The 10064-nt window shown below is 48.1% G+C and overlaps 1 pseudogene; it reads right to left on the bottom strand.

The window, feature by feature from the left end:
- Positions 1-266: 266 nt before the first annotated feature.
- On the bottom strand, positions 267-4439 carry LOC122935568 (annotated as a pseudogene).
- Between the last annotated feature and the right edge of the window lie 5625 nt (positions 4440-10064).

Genomic DNA, 10064 nt, shown 5'->3' with positions numbered 1-10064 from the left:
GTTTATTACTCAGAACATTATGGCATTCTTACATGGAGGAGTCTTATTCCAACAGCTTCTGTCCTTATCAGATGTAATCCCTTCTCAGCCTCATGTGTCTGCTTCCAGTTCCCCTCACACACACTGTCTGACTTCCTGGTACAGCTCCTCCTCCCCCATCATGCATCAGGAGAAAAAGGGTAAAGGTCACAGTGATCTATCACAACATCACACCTCCTTTCCTCCCCAAAAAAAAAAAAAAAAAAAAACATAACAAGAGAACAAAATGTTGAACACATAACATAACAAGGCAAGCGAGATCAGTTCAGCAAGTAGTATCTCCAATTCAGTTCTGTGATTTCCGCAGCACTTCATGAGCCCTTTGTCTCTGTTCCCTGACCTCCAATGTGTCCCGTAAGATTTCAGCACTTTGCCAGCGAGGCGTTTGACGTCTTTGACGGGTAGACCTACGCAGAGGTACAGCACCGGGAGGAATAAAGTCAGTCAAAGGTACTGGAGATGTCAGTGGGCGTCCCACAGACAAATCAGTCTCTGTAACTTCAGGCACATGTCCGGGCTCCTCAGGAATATGGTCACCAACCGGTTCAGGGTTTGGGTGTAAACTTGTGGGATCATGCCAGACACCATGCCATATGTCACCAGCAGAGTTCAGAGTAGACTCTGGTGGGTGGTCAGAAAGAAGGGTCGGTTTTGTCACTAGTGGCCGGCAAATGCGTTTCCTCAATTGTGAAAGGTGTCGCCGAACACAAATGCCTTCCTCCAGGCGGACAAGGTACATTCTTCTGCCAAGAGTTCCATCAATAACGCCAGGAAGCCAAGGAGGCAAAGCTCTGTAATTCTGAGACCATACAAGATCACCGGCACGGAATCCCAGACGGCCCGGCGGAGGAGGTGTTGGTGACTGCTCCTGCGGACGAACTAAATCAAGTTTGGTGCGGAGATGCCTGCCAAACATAAGAAAAGCCGGTGACAGCCCAGTAGTAGCGTGTTTCGTGTTACGGTACATGATCAAGAATTCCAGCAGCTTCTCTTCTGACAGTCCAACCTGGTCCAGAGTGGACAGTAAGTGCTTCTTAAATGACTGCACAAATCGTTCTGCCAGCCCATTTGAAGCTGGATGATAAGGAGCTGTTTTGTAGTGTTGGACACCCAAACCACTAAGGAAGGATTGAAACTCATGCGATGTAAATTGAGTTCCATTGTCGGAGACTATGGCTGTAGGCAAGCCAAATTGAGCAAAGAGCTTCCTTAAGACTAGAATGGTAGCAGCTGAGGTAATAGAAGGCATTTGAAAAACCTCCGGCCATTTTGAATGTGCATCTACCACGATCAAATACATTTTACCCTGGATGGGGCCAGCAAAATCAAGATGGAGTCTGGACCACGGTTCTGTTGGCCATGGCCAAGGTTGCAGGGTTCCTCTCTTTTGGGGTCGCTGGGCTTGACAGCACCCAGGACATTGAGCAACATAATCTTCAATTGCTGTATCCATTTGTGGCCACCAAACATAGCTCCGGGCCCGCTGCTTCATGCGCACCACACCAGGATGGCCTTCATGCAGTATCCTTAGCATGGTTGATTGCAAGTACTGGGGTACAATCACTCTATTGCCCCATTGTAGGCAACCAGCATTAGTCACAAGCTCACATTTTCTGGCAAAGTACGGACGAAAGTCACCTGAAACACTCCCTGGCCATCCAGTCTGAACATAAGAGAATATCTGAGACAGGAAAGGATCTGTGGCTGTATGTCTGGCAATCAGGGAGGTGGACATGCAAGATTGTGGCCTGTGTACTTCCACTACACGTACCTCTCTTAGTGGGTGGTCATCTCTTAGTGGCAATCTGGAAAATGCATCTGCATTGCCATGGGTATCATGGGAGCGGTATCTGATCGAATAAGCATAAGCTCCTAAAAATAAAGCGTACCTTTGTAAGCGAGATGCGGTTGTTGTAGAAATTCCTTTCTGAGGGTTCAGTATTGACAACAGAGGTTTGTGGTCAGTGATAAGTGTGACCATAGACGTACGCGTGAAATTTTTTTGTGGCCCATACAATGGCCAAAGCTTCCTTGTCAATCTGGGAGTAGTTTTGTTCTGCTGAGGTTAAAGACCTGGAGGCAAAAGAAATGGGGCGCTCCGTGCCATCCAGCATGACATGGGAAAGCACTGCACCCAGTCCATAAGGCGAGGCATCACAAGCCAGGATGACGGGTTTCTTTAAATCATAGTGGACCAGAACTCGAGAAGACAGAATGAGTTCTTTAGAAAGCCGAAAAGCTTCTTCACATTTGTCTGTCCATATCCATTTAGCTCTTGCATCCAGTAAGCGATGTAATGGGTAGAGCTGGTGCGCTAGGTTCGGCAAGAAACGGTGGTAGTAATTTAGGAGGCCAAGGTAGGACCTGAGCTGGGTGACATTCCGGGGGGTAGGGGCATGGGTAAGGGCTTTAACCTTTTCTTCAGTAGTGTGTAACCCATGACGGTCCACCGTGTGGGCACAAAACTCCAGTTGAGACTTGAGAAATTCGCATTTTGACAGATTGACACGTAAACCATACTTTTGGAGTCTCCCTAGCACAGCTTCAACATTCTTTCTGTGTTCTTCATCAGTGGGACCAGTGATGAGCATGTCATCCAGTAGACATTGGGTGAAAGGTATTCCTGCCAGTACCTCATCCATGATCCGCTGCCAGATGGCTGGAGCTGGGGCTATGCCAAAAACCATGCGGTTATACTGGAATAATCCTTTATGAGTGTTAATGGTCAACAGATGGCGTGAATCTGGGTGTACTTGCAGTTGCAGGTAAGCTTGCTTTAAGTCTATTTTTGTAAACTTTTGTCCCCCAGCCAGTGAGCTAAATAAATCTTCATGTCGAGGCAATGGGTATTGATCCACAAGAAGTTGGTTGTTCAGAGCTACCCTGAAATCACCACAAATCCTAATGTCTCCATTCTTTTTCTTGACAGGCACAATTGGTGATGCCCATTCACTTCTATCCACTTTCGTTATGATCTTTTCAGCCAATAGGTGGTCCAGCTCTGCTTCCACTTTTTTCCGCAAGGCAAAAGGTACTGATCTTGCCTTACAAAAACGTGGTGTAGCACCAGGCTTCAAGAGGAGGTGGGCCATCTTTCCTTTTACGGTGCCCAAAGAGTCCTCAAAAACCTCTTTAAAACGTGACTTCAGGGATTCCACCCAATGGTCTACTTTAGAAAGCAATGTACATTGGCCAATGGTAAAAGGAGGCATGCCCAGGGCTTTGATCCAGTCCCATCCATACAGCGGAGGACCTCCATTCCTTACAACATAAAGGCGTAGACTTTGACTGTGGTTGCCTAATGTAACAAGGGGCTTTACATAACACAAGGGCTGTAGTAGTTCCTTGCTGTAGGTTTGTAGCGTGAGCTTTGTAGGTTTTAGCGGCAGGGACAGACCCGATGCCTTTAAATCAGTCCATGAAATGACAGACACAGCTGCCCCTGTATCAACATCCATGGAGACAGGACAGCCATTGAGTGTGACATCCACTTTAATCGCCAGAGTACTCCCAGCTACTCGAAACAGTCCAACATGCTGGACACATGTCTCCTCATCAGAGCTAAAACCGTTATTGTCCATATCCACACGGAATGTCTGTTTACGTCTATCTTTAGTGGTAGTGTTCGGGGAGCGAGAGCTGCGGCAAACGCGCCCAATATGACCAGTCTTCCCACAGCGAAAACAAACGACATCCTTGAACTTGCAAGCAGGCACACTGTGAGTAGTGTTACCACAACGGTAGCAAGTCGGGGTCCCAGAGACAGAAGAATTAGGGTGGCGAGGTTTAAGCTGAGTGGCAGGGGACGGGCGTCTCGAGCGTTTAGTGATAGCAGTGTGGAATATTTCCTCACCCTGGCTTGCAGGAGTTGTAGGTGGTGCCTTCAGTAGGGTAGCGTCCCGTGTTGCCAACTCCATGACCGTAGCAAGGTCAGTGGCTTTCGTCAGAGTCAAGTCGGGTTCTGTGAGTAAACGTTTCTGTATGGCTGGGTCGCAGAGTCCCATGACGAACATGTCACGGAGAGCCGCCTGTAGGTAGTCTCCAAACTGACAAGTGGCAGCCAGTTTACGTAAAGCAATGATATATGTCTTTATATCCTCCCCGGCCTGCTGCCTTCTACCGTAGAATTTAAACCGCTCCGCGATTTCCAACGGCTTCGGGTTGTAGTGTGTATGTAGCGTCTGAATTAACTCAGGCAGGGACTTAGAGGCTGGCTTGTCTGGAGAAACAAGGTCTCTGAGGGTTCCATATGCAGCTTGACCCAATGCAGTGAGAAAAACTGCACTTCTCTTTTCAACAGTCACATTATTCGCTTCCATATACTGTTCCAGCCTCTCCACCCAGGAGATCCATGACTCAGCTGCAGGATCAAATGGTTGAATAAACCCTATGAAGGCCATGTGTGCTAAAATCCACAATCCTCGTCGCCACTGTTATGTCCCCTGGACACTTTGTGTCTCTCAGGTGCTGCTGGCAATGCTGCCAGTATCTGCTCAGCAAGTTACGCACACAGGCCGATGTACTACTTAACCAGAGCAAGGTTTATTACTCAGAACATTATAGCATTCTTACATGGAGGAGTCTTATTCCAACAGCTTCTGTCCTTATCAGATGTAATCCCTTCTCAGCCTCATGTGTCTGCTTCCAGTTCCCCTCACACACACTGTCTGACTTCCTGGTACAGCTCCTCCTCCCCCATCATGCATCAGGAGAACAAGGGTAAAGGTCACAGTGATCTATCACAACATCACAGAGATGCATCAATCTGTATAGGTGCTGCAAAAAAAAAAATGTTAAAAGAATTGTCGAAAATCTGCTGTTTGCATAATTATTTCATTTTTACTTATTTTATTTATGTTATTTTACTCATTTTACTTATTTTAGATGTTTTGGAGTAATACAGAGAATATTGATTGTAAAGATGGTCATACCTTTTAAGCTGGTTGTTGCCTGGGAATACAGCGAGTCCTAGCGGCTAGTCTCAGACGGCTTCACCTTTCTTACTACCTGTCCCCGGCGTCAGCGCTTTCATGGCTCAGTAACCACTGAAGCATTAGGGGAAATTATAGCAGATTATGACTTCTCTATGATCTGCTTTGCAATAAATTACCCTTTCCTCCTCCTGCTCTAAATGGAGGAAAATGAAGATAAATTACTGGCGCTGCGCCTGCTCCAAAAAGAAAATACACTGCTCACTCTAGTCTCAAGCCGCAAGTGACTGGAACTTTCTGACTAATAAAGGGCAAGACCTCAATGTCCTGAACACTGTCAAATACGTTCTCTCAATAAGAGAATTCTTCAACTTCAGGGAATTAATGAGGAGGCAAATATCTGGAGATCGACAATTCAGGATTTTCCTAAGTCATGACGTAAAGTCATGATTTTATGAAAGACACGGAGGCGAGTATTTGCTTAACTCTTTCTTTACTGAGAATATAGCAGCAAAAACAACTGAAGAAAAAACCATCAGTGTAACCATGGTAACAAACTCCACCCCCGTAGCCCCTATATAAGGAGCACCACCGGACGGACACCTCCTCTTTCTTTGCAGACTTCAACTGTCGAGAACTTGGGAACCTGGAACGGTTAACAACAGCCTGAACCTCGGCTGCGGAATAACAAAACGGGACTGCAGCAAGGAGAGCACCTGGTGGCAGCTGACAGAAGGCGATCAACCTAAATGGAAAAAACGACACATCATGGTAGTATACTATGAAAATTCTTAACCCAGACAATTACATAAGGACAAATATCCTACGTGTCTTAAAAAATAAATAAATAGATAACATCAAACATCATAGACAAATAATAGTCAAGTGACACCACAGACCAGTTGGGCGGGTAAATAAAGGCAACGGGTGGGAAATACTCGCCTCCGTGTCTTTCATAAAATCATGACTTTACATCATGACTTAGGAAAATCCTGAATTTTATATCAAGATGAGCAATTACGGAGGTAAAGGCGTGAGGAACAGGTCTGAAATAGAATTCCCGAAAGGTAGAGACTCAGGACCAATCCGCCAATTTCAAGACATCCTCCAAACGAGCACCGGCCACGGACAAAGAGGTAGCCGCTGCCCCACGCACCGAATGTGCGGTGAATATGGAAGTGTCAATGCCCGAGAGAGATAGGGTCCACTTAACCCAACGGGATAGAGTAACGCTGGTAACCGGGGAAAAAGGGCGACGGAAGGAAATGAACAGCTGAGGGGAATTCCCAGAGCGGAAACACAGCGTGCGAGCTTCGTACTCTCTTAAGCAAGCCACCGGACATAACTGAAGAGAGGAAGGGAAAGACAGATAAGAAACTGACCTAATGCCCGTCTTAGTGCGTCGAGAGATATTGAACATAACACCCTCTGGTGTAAAATAACGTGCGTCAATGTCCAGAGCCCGGACGTCCGAGACGCGTTTGCATGAGATTAAGCAAAGAAGGGTCACTAACTTGGCCGAGAGCTGCCGTAGAGACAACATAGAGTTGGGAGGCCAAACCTCCAGAAACCTGAGAACTGTCGCGACGTCCCAGGTGGAAGAGAAACGCGGTCTTGGAGGGCGTGCCAAACGAGAACCACATAACAATCTGCACACTAAAGAATGTTGGCCGGCGGGGACAACCGTCAAAACCCGAATGTCTGGAAGAGATAGCTGAACGGTACACATTCAAAGTATGGTAAGCCTTTCCTGCTTCAAAGAGCGATGTGAGGAACTGAAGGATGCCAGTTACAGGGGCCCGTACGGGATCCAAGTCCCGTGAATCGCACCAACGAACCCAGATGTCTCATGCAGCATGATAGGCTCGTCTAGTGCCTGGAGCCCATGCAGACTCCAATAGCTGTCTAGTTGCTGCCTAAAAGTTTGAGGAGTCCCAGGAACCAAAAAAACACAAAAATATTGTGGCAAATATGGAGGAACTGCTCAAACCCCGAACACTGTAGCGTGTTTTACATTGGGGGAGCAGTCCCACCGCATGTGGATCGCAGCAGACGACTATCCCCAGCAAAAAATGCATACAATGGAGGATGTCGGCGCGGTCCACATGCACCACTAAGGCATCCCATACACAACAAGGCATTGTGCGGATGAAAATACAATCATATATCACAAAAACATTGCACCAGACGGATATACCACTGACTATACTGGCTAGTCATACAAGTAGATATTAAAAGCTGAGACTTTTTCCAATATATTCCTGTCAGGAAGATATCGGAGCCCTTCATGCACCACGTCACGGTCCTCAGCATGGCAAGGGGTCCTACCACTAAGCTACCTATGGTGTGAACAAGGTCTGAAGGTGATGTAATCCAGCTCACAGCCAAGCTTCCACACAACCGCATAGCAGGACAACTAATGCAATGTGAACAAAGCAAGACTGTAAGCCACACCCATATCAGACCATGTGATGGAGGTTACCAGGTGCAAAAGTGCTTAAGTGCCAAGTAAAGGCACATGCACTGCATATCAAACAAAAAAACACAAAAATATCGTGGCAAATATGGAGGAACAACTCAAACCCAGGAACCCCCGAAATTCGGCATGCGAGAAGATGAATCGATCCGTCTAGAAGTAGAGGGTGTCGGTGACCATAAGGGTCGAGTAGAAGATGTGGGAAAGACGGCAAGAGCCGAGGTTCCTCCGACAGAAGGCTCAGTAACTAGGGAAACCAAGACTGCGTTCTCCAGCAGGGAACTATCAATACTAACTGCGCCTGTTGGTGACAAACCTGAGCGAGCACTCGAGGGATGAGTGCGAAAGGAGGGAAGGCATAGTGGAGGGAGCCGCCCCAGTGCTGGAGGAAAGCATCCACCGCTTCCGCTTCCGGGTCCGGACGCCAACTGAAGAATCTGGGGAGTTGTGCGTTCAGACGTGATGCGAATAGATCGATGGATAACGGATCCCAAAGAGATAAAATATGTCGGAAGACTGTCGAATCCAACTTCCAGTTGCTGGAATCCGAAACGCAACGAGACTTCCAGTCGGCCAAAGTGTTGTGGAGTCCTGGTAGGTATTCGGCCACAATAGATATTCCCCTGGATAGGCAAAAATTCAAAAAGTCTTTGGCTAGGGAAGACAGAACCTTGGAACGAGTCCCTCCCAAGCAGTTCACGTAACGGACAGCCGAAACATTGTCCATACGTAAGCGAACACATGCTCGAACCGAGCCCTGTGCGAAGCTGCGGATCGCAAAGGATCCCGCTAAGAGCTCGAGAGCATTGATATGTAGATGTGATTCATCTGGGGACCACGCTCCTCCCATGGATACTCCCTGACAATGGGCTCCCCATCCCATGAGGCTGTCATCCGATTCGATGACCAGGTCTGGACGAGGGCCGAAAATGGCTCGGTCGTTCCACACAGCCAAATTGTGGATCCACCACACCAGTTCGTGTCTGGTCTCTGTATCTAAGACCAGAGTGTCTGAGTATGAGGCTCCGGCTCTCAGATGAGCAATCTTGAGCCTCTGTAGGGCTCGATAATGGAGGGGAGCTGGAAATATCGCCTGAATGGACGAAGTGAGAAGTCCGATAAGGCGAGCCAGCTGACGGAGAGATACCTGTGGGAGGGCGAGAGACTGACGAATTTCCTTGCGGATCGCCTTGACTTTGACTGCGGGTAGGCTGAGCGTTTGATCCCAAGAATTTATGGTAAAACCTAGGAATTCTATGGTAGTGGCCGGTAGTGAGGCAAGATTTCTCCAAGTTGAGAATAAACCCTAAGCCCTGGAGAAGGGCTTTGGCCATCTTCAGGTGACCAAGTAGAAGGGGCAGATCCTGGGCCATAATCAGGATGTCGTCTAAATAAATGATCAGACAAACTCCTCTCCCTCTGAGCCAGGCCACCACCGGTTTCATGAGTTTTGCAAAACACCATGGGGCGGAAGACAGGCCAAACGGGAGGCAGGTAAAGCGCCAGGTGTGGCCCTTCCAAAGAAACTGGAGAAGATTTCGGGACGCCAGAGCCACTGGGACGGTGAGATATGCATCTTTCAGATCCAATTTGACGAACCAGTGCCCTGGTAGGAGCATATCTCTTAACAGATGGATGCCCTCCATCTTGAAATGTCTGTAACGAACGAAGTGTTTGAGGTTTATGACCGGGCGAAACTGGCCCCCTTTTTTCTGTACCAGGAAGATACTGCTCAGTACTCCCGTGTGAGGATCGGGAGATAACTCTATCGCCTCTTTCAGGAAGAGGGATGTAAGCTCCGTATTCATGAGTGTCTGGGTTTGGTTTGAGCAAGAAAACCTTGGTATGAGAGGAAGGTCCCTTGGGGTGGACACCAATTCGATGATGAAACCCTGGACTGTGGAGAGGACCCACTGGTCTGAGGTGATCCTTGACCATGCATGGGAAAAGAGACGGAGTCTTCCCCCAACCCGTTGTGAAGTCGGATATGACACACAGAGATGACTTACCATATAGGTGTCTTGATCCCGGAGCGCCTCGGAACCCTCTGGAGCGTGAAGAACCTCCGCGTGATGGAAAGAAGGTTGGTTGGTATCTGGGGTCCTGCAGTGACTGGCGATAGTTAAAGGAGCCTCGGCCCGTGCCTCTGGGCTGAAAAGTGGAGCGGCCGGATAGTCGGCCCCTGAGACTGCCGGCCCTGGAGGAAAAACGTGACTGGAAAACGCGACGCATGGAGCTTTGCGCCTTATCAAGGGCCGTAAAGGCACCGACATATTTCCCCAGCTCCTTAATGAAGGGATCTCCAAAAAGGAGGCCTTGCGCTTCCTTGCCAGATTCAGATAGGGATAAATTAGCCAACTTGGGCTCTATCTTCATCAATATGGCTTTCCTTCTCTCAATGGCAATTGATGTATTCACATTGCCCACCATACAAATGGCCCTTTGGGCTCAACCCCTGAGATCCTATGGGTCAACTTGTGTGCCTGCCACCCTAGCGGCCTCAGCTAAACCAAAGATTTTTGCTAGCGGGCCGGTCATGTCAAGAAGTTTATCCTGGCAAGCTTTTAATGCGGAATCAAGCCCCTTGCGCGGGTTGAAACCAGATTTTGCCAGGAATT

The sequence above is a fragment of the Bufo gargarizans genome, chromosome 4, assembly GCF_014858855.1.
Source record: "Bufo gargarizans isolate SCDJY-AF-19 chromosome 4, ASM1485885v1, whole genome shotgun sequence".
Taxonomy (NCBI): Eukaryota; Metazoa; Chordata; class Amphibia; order Anura; family Bufonidae; genus Bufo; species Bufo gargarizans.
This window is presented reverse-complemented; position numbering and strand designations above follow the sequence as displayed.